This window comes from Nycticebus coucang, chromosome 16 (assembly GCF_027406575.1).
Source record: "Nycticebus coucang isolate mNycCou1 chromosome 16, mNycCou1.pri, whole genome shotgun sequence".
Classification (NCBI taxonomy): Eukaryota; Metazoa; Chordata; class Mammalia; order Primates; family Lorisidae; genus Nycticebus; species Nycticebus coucang.
Window position 1 is genome coordinate 61,724,845 of NC_069795.1, and position 12,692 is coordinate 61,737,536.

Sequence of the window (12,692 nt, forward strand, 5' to 3'; positions counted from 1 at the left end):
CCCCAATCATCATGCTTGCACTGTTTCAACTAACACTCTGGATGCTCCAGAGAAAATGCAAACTGAGCTTATTAATTATGACAACACTCACATTTCATTTCTTTCAAATAAGCCCCAAAGAAACAAACACAGCAAAGATAGAAAGGATTACACACTTACATAGTGGCTCATAGAGATGGAATGCAGAGCGTTTCAAAAGAAAAGTGAAGTTTGGTCCCCAGGACAGTTTCCTAGACGAAGCACTCTTCCTCCCAGCCCTCTGCCTGCTTTCTGAGGGTGAGCAATGCAAAAGGGGTATGCTGCAGCTCCAGCACCACGGATCCACAGCACCAGTGTCCTGATGTGAGAGCTGAGCAGATTCTTTTTCCTTCCGGCTGTGTCCTTTTACCTTCTGGACAAGTAGGATGAGGTGAAAGGAGCTGTCCTTCTAAGTCTTTGTATCTCCATTTGTCTGTTGTTTCTCCTTGGTCGTATGTGTCTGTTGTGAGCCAGTCTCTTGTGCTGACACAGGACGTCCCTTGAAGTTGAGTCCTGGCGATTTCTGAAGCTTGCTCTTTCCCTCTTTAAGGTTCCAGGATCCTTCTTATCTCCCTTTCCCCCACAGTCTGGCTTAGTCCCTTTGTTTCCGGGCGTAAAAGCTCTGGGATTAATATGTTTTCCAGGCTGAGGGAAAACACAGGAATGTGATGTTGAAAAGGACTTTTTTTCTTTTCCTACACTTCTCCCCTCCCTTACTTCTCCCCACCTTTTTTCTTCTCTTTTCCTTCCCCTTCTTTTTCTTCTTCTTCTTGCCTGGATTCAGTCCCAGAAATGTCAGGACTACCTCAGTTTTGCTCCAAACCAAACTCAAACAACAGCAGCCACTGGAAATCAAGGAAACTTCACTAAGAATTTAACAGATCAGCAAAACACCGCCTCCTTCCCATTTCAGCACGTTGAGAGTGGACTCAGTGAGGAGACAGAGGGCTGTTCTCTGGAGTGGGGGGAAGTTTTGAAACTCTACACATCATCATAAATCACTTTGGAATAGGATGAGTGAGGACTTAACCCATTCCATACCAAGTCATCATGGTCCTTTCTTCTTGTCTTTTCTTACACTGAACTTTGAAAGGAGAACATTCTCAGATTTCAGTAGCTGGCTGCTTGGTTTTCTTAAGAGACAGATATTCATTTGAGTCAGGGTGTTTAGCTATGCAGACACAGTCTCTCTCCCGCATTCATATATATATTCATGGGAATATATTTGTTTTCATGAGTATATTTTTATCTCTTTATCCCTGCTTCATGCTTTTAGTTTGAGGTTAGAAAAGCCCATGGAAAACATGACTGGGTTGTTTTTATTTATGCTAATTAGGGATCATGTTACTGTGTTCTTGGTCTTAGTTTCCCCATTGGCATGAAAGGAAGCTGGTAAAAGGTCAGAGATTCAGGCAATGGCTGCTCATCCCCTGAGATTACAGTTGACTGTTATCATCGGGGAATGGGCATTATGATCTCCAGCTTCAGCGCTTTGGCTACAGGTGGTAGACTAAAGCTTTCCTTGGAGGTCATGAGTGTATGTATGCATGCAATATTTTGCTGTCTGGAGGCTCAAGGTATCTGGAGAGCTTAAGGCAATCTTTAGAAATAGCATTGTCTGGTTCCAAAGGAGAGTTTGGGGCAGATTTGTGTTTTCGCCTCCTGGATTTCCCGCAAGGATTCAGCTTTTTGTGGACAGAGAAGGTGCCTCAGGTTATACAGATATTTCTTTCAGACTCTTCAAGGGTGTACTGCCTCTACAAGTCAGTATCAACTGCCACCGACAGTGGCAAGGCAAGGTTCTCAGAAGCCTCCTTGCAACCTGGCCACACTAATGGCTTTTCCCATTGGATCAAACCTTATCTCTAGTCCCTACCCCTTGCTCAGCCCCGTCTAATCCTGGTCACATTTGTCGGTCCTGCTGATTTGTCTGTCATGTCAAGCTAAGAGCATGAAACTGAGGAAGTCCTGTTAAGTATAGAGCTCTTAGCTAACAGCTTGAAGTCCAAGGAATGCTGAGAAGGAAGACCCTCCTGAGGCACCCTCTCAGACACTTGTGAGTACAGTGACAAGGTGAGCTTCAGACAGAGACCTCTATCCCCTGGCATAAGAGAAGATTTCAGCTTCCATGGGATTCACCTGTTAGGCTGATCAAATTCCAGGTGCTAATAAGTTGGAAGGTCCTAGATGTTATTTCCTTTCTCATGATTTCCTAATGTGTTTCACACTATTCTTACGGAGCTGTCTCCCTGATGTGTTTTCTCTCCTTTTTCTCTTCTTCTGCTAATAACAACTATTGTTTGTTATTGAGCATTGCCACGTAAAGCTTTATGCTTAGTACTTTCATATGTTCTTTTATTTAACCCTTACAATACCCCTATGAAGTAAGATGATCCCCATTTTATAGATGAGCAAACTGAGGCTTGGTGAGTTTAAATAAATTGCATACTATCCCACAAATGGTGAGCAATAGTTCTGAAATTTGAACTCATGTTTAAGACTGTCTTCAAAGTGTGATGTTATTCTGTCTCCCTTTTTCATTTTCTTCCCATACCTTCCCCCCCTCTTTTTTGATACCTTTTTGGGTTTCCCACATCCTCAGAAGAGTCTCATTCATTTGATTCGAGTCTTACTTTCTGGAATAACTGTGTATCTGTGCTTTTTGCCATTCTTAATAGGTCATTAAGGCCTTTCTCTCTTTTTCTTGAATATCTCATGGCTTCCACCAAACTCTCTATGATGTGCACCACCTTCATCACCCTTGCTTTGTTAAAGCTAAACTGCAGCCATATTAGTGACCTGGAAATAACCCAGAAGGTGCGCTTACCCTGGTGCTGAGCTGTTATTTGTCTTCCCTGGACTTGTGTTACTCTCTCTGCGAGCTTCAGTCACTAGATGGCGCGCTAGACACACACTCGAGAGAGGAACTAACACTCCGCCATCACTGTTACCCCCTAGGGAAGGTTCCCTATTCCTCCTAACACACATACATACGCACTGGCAAGTAGACCTTCTCATGTTTATTCAGGATTTTTCCATCTTAAAGTCCGAATCCTTACCTGCGATCCCAGAAAAGACCCCTAGGGAAGTCTGTGGAACACATGCTTAATAAAACTAATTAAAAGTTCACATCCATCCAATTCTGGCGAAGCCTTAATGACTTCTGGCTTGTAATGATTTTCGATTCCTAGTCCATTATTTAAGAGCTCAGTATTAAAAAGTCCCTTATTTAGATCTTTTCATTTTTCTGCAATTTAAGAAAGAAACAACCAAACCAATGAGCGTGGCAGGGGCAGGGTGGGGGTAACTGAGAAGAAGCCATTGAGTCAGAGAAAGGTGAAAGAAATAAGATTCAAAACTATATTTTAGAAATGCTTATTTAGGAATTAACTTACAGGAAACTATCTGATATTGGTTGCACAGTAATTTGGGGAGAGGAAAGGAAAGAACGTATTAATACAAACCAGAATTGCTTTAGAGAAACTAGGGTCAGGGGCAAGTTATTTGATGAAGTCTGGAGTGAATGTGAGAAGGCATCCAGAAAGGGGGCATGCTAGCTGACCTAAGGCTTCAGTAACCTGGCACCAAGGCTCAGGGAAACACATTGTCCCAGGCACCCTCGAGAAACAAAGGTTCTTGTTGCCTGCAGTTGGTTCTCTTGCACAAAGTAACCCTTCGTGGATGTTACTGAACCAAATTCAAAATATTGTTCTATTGCTTGAAAAAAATCATTTGCTCAAGAGGAAGCCAAAAAAAGGAGGAGGAAGAAGAAGAGGAAGAAGAAAAATAATACGCTTTTCAGTGTGGTCTTGGAAGGTAACCACCTCTTCGGCTCTGTAATCATTGGTATCCCCAGAAGAAAAGTTAGCAGAGCCATTTTCTTCACATCTCTATAGCAGACACAAACAATTTTCCCACATTAAGGATATTGCTACATGTTTTTTCTTTCAATTTGCAGATCTTTAATTTTCCCACATTAAGGATATTGCTACATGCTTTCTTTTTCCATTTGCAGATCTTTTTTTTTTCCGTTTGCAGATCTTAATCAAATGTTCACTCTTAAGCTCCATTTGTGTCCTTCAGAATGAAAAAGAATTCTGCTTTGTTAAAACTCAACAGTGCAGGATAAACTAAAAAAAATGAACTGCAAATTTGAGGGGGGTAACCCAGGATGATAATTCACTTAAGATGTTGTTGCAGACCCAGAAGATTCTGAGAAAGGATGACCCCTAAAAAGAAATATTGATGTTGTCCCTGAAATGTTAACAAGGGCACATGTTAACATTAAGCCAAACTTGAAGGAAATGCACACTTAAAAAAAATTTACTGGGTGAGATAATGGCCAAAACTCTTGGGAAGAGCAGTTGTTAATGTTCTGTATTTATTCATTTATTTTTAACTAGAGTTTGTTGGGAATAACTTAAAGGCCCCTTTTTCTAGGCAGAAGGTTTTTATTTAAGAAAATGTCTTGTTCCCCTGATAAATGGGGAAACTAAATTAAAAAATCAAATATTAAAAACCAGTGCATTGAATGGTCTTGCCCTAGTAGAAATTAAAGAGCTGTGTGAATGACCTAATGATTCATTTTAAAACTCTAAGGTCAGTGATTTGAAGTTCGGATCTTAATTGATTGGTGCTCTATGTGGAAAGTGTGAACTTGTGGGCATATGAATTTGCTACTTTGGAGGATTAGGTTTGGAAGGAGTGGATTCATCTTAATCAGGAGCCATTTAATACATACAAAAGATTTATCTCCACTGGGCTTACAGGGGAACTTTCTGATTGTACCTCTCTCCATGCCCTTAGGTGCAACTAAAAAGTGAAGATAATACAATATATTTTTTTTTTCTGTTTGTTCAACCTTTCTCTCAAACATTTGCCGAAAGTGCAGACTTCACACCAAGAATGATGGAGAACCAGGCAGCCTCTCCTGGCTAGAAGCTCATACCCCACTGGAGATGATAAACAAATATTATACTCTCTGCAGCAGCACTGCCAACTTTCTCTGCATATAAAAATTCAGTGCTAACTATGACTGCAGCCAACATGCAGAGAATCCATTTCTGCTGGAGACTTTACTTCTCTGATTCCTAGAGCAGGTTGGACATAGAAACAGGCTCCCTGTGACAGCAACTGTGTGTCACCTGGAAGATCTTGGTTGGCATGTTCCATTGGCTGTGGAATCTGCAAGCCCCAGATACTCTGCCTGACGGGATGTGTTAGATTGACTGACGATCTTTCCTTGCTCATTCTTCCAGTCCCAATCTCGGCACTGCCTCCTGCACCTGTCCTGCTCTGTTTTTCACTGTACTGATCTTGCAAGCCAGGATTTGATCATGTCATTCGAACATTACCTTATATAAGAAAGTGTGGGCCTCCTTGCCTTTTCTTTGTTGGGACAGTGGGACGTAGTCTCTATTTATGGTGAATGTATCTTGCTCTATCAGCCTATATCTTGCTCTTACTCTGTAAACCTATCTTTCTCTTCCCCGATAAACTTTGTTTCATGCTTGAAAAAAAAAGAAAGAAAAAAAAGTGTAAACCAAAAGAAAGACAGTTCATTTATTCAACAAATATTTACTCAAGGCCAGGCACTGTTGTAGTTACTAAGGATATAGCAGTGAACATTACCTTTTTTGTTGTTGTTGTTCTCACCACAATAATAACTACATAAACAATGAATATTTTATGACCTCAGAGAACTTACATTACAATGGTGGGAAACAAACAGTAAGAATAAAAACAAATATACCTGGATACCTGCTTGAAGGAGATTTTTAAAAGGGATGGAAGTGAAAGGTGATGATGAGAAGGAGGACATTTGAATGGGGGGCAAGGATGGCTCTAAAAGAGGCAGGGAGCAAGTCACCCAAGCATTGGGGATGGGAAGAACATTCAAAATAGATGGAACAGTGAGCATGCAAGGTGCTAAAGTGGGGGCTGTTTTACAAGTGTGTTCCCCAAGAGCTATGTTGAGGGATTTTAAGCAAAGATAGGGTAGAACCTGATATATGATCCTTAAGGATTGCTATGACTGCTATCTGGAGAATAGAGTGTGAGGGCAGGAATGGCAGCAGGAGAACAGTGAGGAAGATATTATACTGGGGCCTGCAGCTTAAACTGGGGTGCTAGCAGCAGGGTGGGTGTAGAAAAGTCATCCTATTCGGCATGTATTGTGAAAATAGAGCTGCCAGGGGCAGATCATCAGGCATTAGATTCTCATAAGGAGCATTTAACCTAGATCCTTTCCATGTACAATGTACAGTAGGGTTCATGCTCCTGTGAGAATCTAATGCTGCTGCCTTCTATCAGGAGGCAGACCTCAAGCAGTGACGCAAGCAATGGGAAGGGCTGTAAATACAAATGAAGCTTCCCTGGCTTGCTCACTGCTCACCTCCTGCTGTGAAGCCCAGTTCCTAATAGGCTTTGGACAGGTATCAGGAGGGGACTGGAGACTGCAGTTGTAAATGATTCTCTTTGCTAAATAAATTAACCTGAGAGACAGGCATTATATTACAAATGATTTGAGCCAGGTTTGGTTGCATTGTTGATCATCTTTCCTACAATATATTGATATAACATGGAAGGGAAAGTAAGTTAATTTTTCTTTTTAATGTGTCAGTCTGCTTTATGCAGATTGAGGGAAAACCCCTTCCAATGCCTGTTAATCTCTAAGGGAATTTAATTCAAAATGCTCTTTATAACAAGGTGTCATATTTGGTGGTAAAATTTCCTGAGCTCCTTCATTTGAAATCTCTATAACTCAATTCTATTGAATGAGGTAGATCAAATTGTTTAATTCTGGTCGGAGTCAAAATAATAGATGGCTATAAAGAAATAAGTTTCCCACACAGCTCATTAACTGACTTCAAAAATAAATATGTAAAAGAAATTAAAAAAAAATCCATTGAGTGTCTAGTATAGAATAAATTCTATGTGTTTCAATAAATGAGTAATTTAAACATCACTATCTACAGTTTCCCAAGATGACTGCTTTGAAGTCAATGACAATAATTTGAATTCTGCTGGTTGTTCTTTTTCAATATTCACATTAGTTTGTAATCACATCTCATAAAGCTCTATTTAAAAGCTATATTAAGTTATAGCTTAGATTCTTTTAAACAACGTCTTTTGCAAAATTTCCAGAACAAAGATCAAAGACAATACATAGTCTTCGAAATGAATTAAAATGTGTAAAGTAGAATTTGTTCTGAATATAATGGGTAACATTCCAAAGTATTAAATGTTATTTTTTTAAAAGTTAAGTATAGAAAATAGAAGCATGTGATTCCTTTATAAATAATTTGTAATGGTTTGGGCAGAAACATTGTCATTAACTATCAGGAAAATTCAGAGTCAATTGAAATGAATGCTAGTAAGTAATTGCATCAAAGACAAGAGAAATAGTTTGGATTAAAAAAAATACTCCAGATTGGACAACAGTCCCCATATTTGGATATTACATGTATTGAATAAGATTTGTTTTGTTTTTGAGAGGGCAGTGCAAAATTTTCAGCCAAATAGACCTTAATTTGAAATCTAGGTTTGCTGCTCACTAGTTGTGTGACTTGGGCGAGCTGTCAATTTTCCTGAACCTGTTCCTTTATAAAAATGTGAATTTTTTTATATTAACAACAGGGTTAAATTTTTTAGGATGACTTATTAGAGTGCTTTCTAGTTCAAATAGCAGAAAAATCCCCATCTACTTGGTAAGAAATTTGTTGGCTTACACAACTAAAATGTCCTGAAGATGAGCAAACTTCTGGGTTAATTTGCTCTAGATACATAAAATTTACCACTTTATCATTTTTAAGTTCACAATTAAATAGCATTAAGTACATTTGCATTGTTACACAACCATCACTACTGTCTATCTCTAGAACTTTTCCGTCACCCCAAACTGAAACTCTGTACCCATTAAACAGTAACTCCCTGCTCCCTGCTTTCCTTAGTCTCTGATAACCACTATTTTACTTTCTGTGTCTTTGAATTTAACTGTGAATAGTTATTTTTAATTTACAATGTGTGCCTAGCACACTGCTATCCCCAGCTAACTGTGGAGGAAATGAAACCTGTTGAAGAGAAGTCCTAAACTCAAACTTACAGCCAAAAGGCTAAAGGCTATCAAAACAACGTGTGAAAGAACTCAAGGGTCAGACAGAGGTACAAAGCATCCAATGCAAAGAGAAATGATTAAAAAATGTGAGATGTATCTGTTAAATATTTCCATGACAACTGGTCATGAAATCAGAAGACAGAGCAGTGTATGTACTTTGTGTCTCCCATTGGCTCTCACTTCCATGGCGACAGTAGTCTTCCACTTGGTCTTATGGCCGCCAAATTCAATCTCTGTAATCCATCCTCCAAATGGCCATCACTATAATTTTCCCAAAATATCAATATTCTATTCTTGCTGCAAATTCCATACCATTTTTCCTCACTGTCCTCAAGCTACGTTTCAACCTCTAAATGAGAGTCACCAGGCCTCCGTGGTCTATTCTACATGTATAATCTTGGCTTTCCTACTCCCTTGCATACCTACGTTGAAAACTATTGTAGCTCTGTTACCATTCCTAGGACACCGTTTCCTCTCTCACATCTTGGCATCCAGGGTTATGATATTCCTTCCTTTTTTTTTTTTTTATTGTTGGGGATTCATTGAGGGTACAATAAGCCAGTTACACTGATTGCAATTGTTAGGTAAAGTCCCTCTTGCAATCATGTCTTGCCCCCATAAAGTGTGACACACACTAAGGCCCCACCCCCCTCCCTCCGTCCCTCTTTCTGCTTCCCCCCCCATAACCTTAATTGTCATTAATTGTCCTCATATCAAAATTGAGTACATAGGATTCGTGCTTCTCCTTCCTTCTGGAAAGCCCCTCGCCCTTCATCATGTATCTGTCTACCTAATTTTTATTCACCCTTCAAAGCTCTGCTTTAATGTCTTATAATAACACTTAGAAGAATTTTCTGGCCACTCTCCAAGTAGACTGAACTTGGTGCCCCTCTCTACACTTTTATAAAAATCTGTAGATTCTACTTTTTAATGAGCACCATTTCCAGTCTATTTCCCTACCCTAAACACTAAGCAATTTGAAAGCAAGGACTGTGTTCTCAGGATCTATCAAACACAGTTTAATTAGTAGATAGTAAACTCTCAGTTGCAATTTGTTGAATGAGTGAATGAATGATATGACAAACACACAAAAACTTATAGGTTTTTATTCAAAGTAGCATTTTGGAATGAATGGAAAACTGGTTTCTACTTTAGTCAGAAAAGGAAAATCCATGATTAAGCAGTAACTGTTAAATATAAATATGAGCATCTCTGATTATGCCTACTACTTGCATTTTTAAAACACACCCAAAGTTTAGCATTATTTAAATATGCTTATATCTATACCTATTTACACATGTGAGTATATGTTCAGAGGATGGCAAAAAATGTATACATGTTTTAAGAAAGGAAAAAACAGTATTAAAATTGTAATACTCAATATATACTGATAACAAAAGATGAATATAAGTCATGTTTGACCTCTGCATTTACAAGAGCTGCTCACAGTGGTTACCATCAGGGTCCAGACAACTGTTAAACAGCATTGACAAAAGCACTTGTTACTGTGTGAGACCTCCCAGATATTCCCTCATGCATATCACACACACCATGCTCCTCAAACTTACCAAGAATGTATGCAATTGTTAGGTGTGTTGAAGGTTCTGTTGAATACTCACACCTCCATTGTCATTGTGTATTTTAAATACCACTTCAAAATGGCCTTGCACTTTTTGAATGACAGTCATGCTTCTGTCATTTTCTGTGACTGCCTGTCACATGGTGATGCTAGCATTCATTTGATTAATGCCATAAGCATCATACTACACATTGCTGTCGTAATTCAATTCTATTTTGAAGAGTAATATACAGATAACATCTCTTAAAATGCACATACATTTTTGGCACCCCTATTATATACACATACTACACACTCATATATATATGAATTGTTGGACCTACAGGTTCATACTTAGTGTTGCTATTACCTCATACTTGCAAGAAACAGTTCTTCTTCTCAGTGGATACAAGGAGGTATTTTTTTACTCTGTGGCTTGTTCCACAGTCCTTTGTAAACTAAAAATAAAATCCTAAATCTCCTGCTGACTGAATGAGCCCCTCTCTTGGCCAAAAAGACCCCAGAAAAACTGTAAAACTCAGTTCCCAATGATGAAGGAAAGGGAGGTCAAGCACTTCCAGAGTTTTGACTAGTTGCAAAGGAGACTTAAAGCCTTCTAAGGCAAAGGTTAAGTCATGCCTCTATGCCACAAATTTGCTTTTAACAAATCACTTGAAGTCAGTGCATTGTGGCATGCTCTATAACTAATATACTTCCTTATCTTAAAACATTCCTTTCTACGGATTCCAACCCTTTAGATAGAGGTTTAGTTCTCTAACCAGTTACAAATAAAAGAATCTCAGAAGCCATCTATAACCCGTAAACCTCTGATTCCAGAAGTCCTGCCCTTTCAGGCCAAACCAATGTGTACTTTCTATATATTGACCTGATTTTACCAGCAATTCCTGTTCCCTCCCTAACTCCTTATGCAAAAGGAAAGGCAAAGCCTGGAGGCTGAGTCAGGCAACACCCCCTTCCAAAGTTTGGAAAAGGGTGTTGCTAACATCAGCCAGGTCTCCAGGGGAAGGTGAAAGATCTAAGGCATCTAAAACACTACTCCCAGAGCATTTGAAGGATATTCTTTGTTGCCTTCCCATAAACAAGTGCCTGAAAATTGTAACTTTGGGTCTTCAGACTAAGTCTAGTTCCTAAAACTAAAGTCCACTGGATTCTACACTAATAATGTTGACTACAAGTTTATTTTCCCAAGTGCAGAACAGAGATGACACAATCAATCATTCTTCCAGCTACCCAGGAATGTCCATATAAAAGATTCTTCCCCCCCTATTTCTCTTCAAATATTCACTTTATCTCATATAAAATATATATTTTCTGGACCTCTTAAGTATGCAGCCATTTTGCCTCACTGTCACCAACCACTTTTTCTTTCTGTTTCTCTTGTCCCCTTTAGATACTGCTGTTCCCAAATTCACCAGCAGAAAACAGTCACAGATATGTCTGTAGTACGTGTTTTCCTGGGCACATCCTTAAACTTTGGCTTAATAAACCATTGCCTCAGTCACTTATTTTGGATTTTCTTAATGGCAGCCACATTGAACAGATACTTCAGAGTAGAGTCCCTTTTGACTCGAAGGGATTCTCCTAGCACAAGGCTTCATCAAAAGAACAAGGACAAGTGGTTAATGAAAAGGAAAGAGAAGTTTATTAATTTGCCAGCAAATGAGGAGGATGGAAACTCAAGTGTTAAAAGGCTATCATCCTGTTCATAAGCAGAAAAACAGAACTTTCAAAGGGAGGGTTTCCAGCTTCACACTATTGCTATTTTGATCTGTCCCACCTGGAGTGAAGACAATTTTTTTGGACTTCCATCTGGCCAATTCTGTTGAGGCATCTCCTATGGCACAAAGTACAAATGACACTCCTCTGCCCCTCCCATGCACTGGCCTGAAGCAGAGATGCAGATTTTAGTTCTCAAAAAGGGTGAAGAGGTTTTTAAGAGACAGAAAATGTTTTTACCACTTTTTAGGCCATTATTAATGTTAACACCAGCTAAAGTTTTACTCTAACCAATTCCAACATTAGGGGAACAGTGGCTTCCTCCTGAGTTCCCCAGTTTCCCAACATTTTGGTTTGAGATCCAAGGTTGATTTTGCCAGGAAACTCCTTAAAGGAATTTTGCTTGCTTCTAATAAGGAGTTTCTTGCTACTTTGACAACAGAGAACAGTCTTCAGCTTGGGTCCCATCTCCAGGTAAAGAGATGGTCTGGGTTTCATTTAGAATTTGATAACTAAAGGTTAAGGCTTATTGTCAGCTGGCTACAATGTCTCCTTATGCTTAGAGATCTTAACAGTATATTAGTTGTGTAATTGCTTTTTCTATTTTTGGTTTTAGTCTGTTTTACATTGGATCTGACCAACTCTTGGTCAAAACTGACAGATGAATTATGGGAAACAGGGCTCTAAAATCAATTAAAACCTTCTATGTCTGCAGAAAGTCAAGTTCCACCACTAGCAATATCAGCTTGTTAAAAAAACAACAACAACAACAATATTACACACCAAAATATATTTCTCTAGTATATTTTAATGGGCAAAACCAAACTATAACCTTGCCTTGTCAGGTGCATTTTCTCAGGACCTCTTGAGCTATGTTTCTTAGGTTGGCAGTAACTCATACTCAGCTCAGAATAAACTTCTCTAAATTATTTTACAGAATTTGTTTTTTCCCATAAACACTTCTCAAACACTTACTATATAACTAACTAGATATTGTGAAAGGACATAGAGTGATTTCCAAGTCTAGTCACAAAAGACATAGCCACTTCTGCTTTATACTTTCTTGGATAATTTGCCCTGAAAGAAGCCAATTGCCATATTGTGAAAACACTGAAGCAGCCCTGTGGAGCAGTCCACATGCTAAGGAAATGAGCCTTCCTGACAACGGCCAACACTGACTTGTCTTCCATGTGAATGGGCTATCTCTAAGTCACATGGCTATCTAACACTGAAGCAGCCCTGTGGAGCAGGCCACGTGCTAAG

The 12,692-nt window shown here is 39.2% G+C and overlaps 1 protein-coding gene across 2 annotated transcripts in view; it reads right to left on the minus strand.

Annotated features, from left to right (window-relative positions):
• Positions 1–12,692, minus strand: part of CCDC80 (coiled-coil domain containing 80) — a 79,103-nt gene that overhangs the window by 43,926 nt on the left and 22,485 nt on the right. Inside the window, exon 1 of one of the 2 annotated variants that reach the window (XM_053565871.1) lies at positions 160–1,117. The exons of the other annotated variant lie outside the window; for it this stretch is intronic. The gene's annotated coding sequence lies outside the window, so the exon portion shown is untranslated. Of the gene's footprint in view, positions 1–159; positions 1,118–12,692 lie in introns of those variants that run through there. 2 annotated transcript variants of the gene reach the window in all.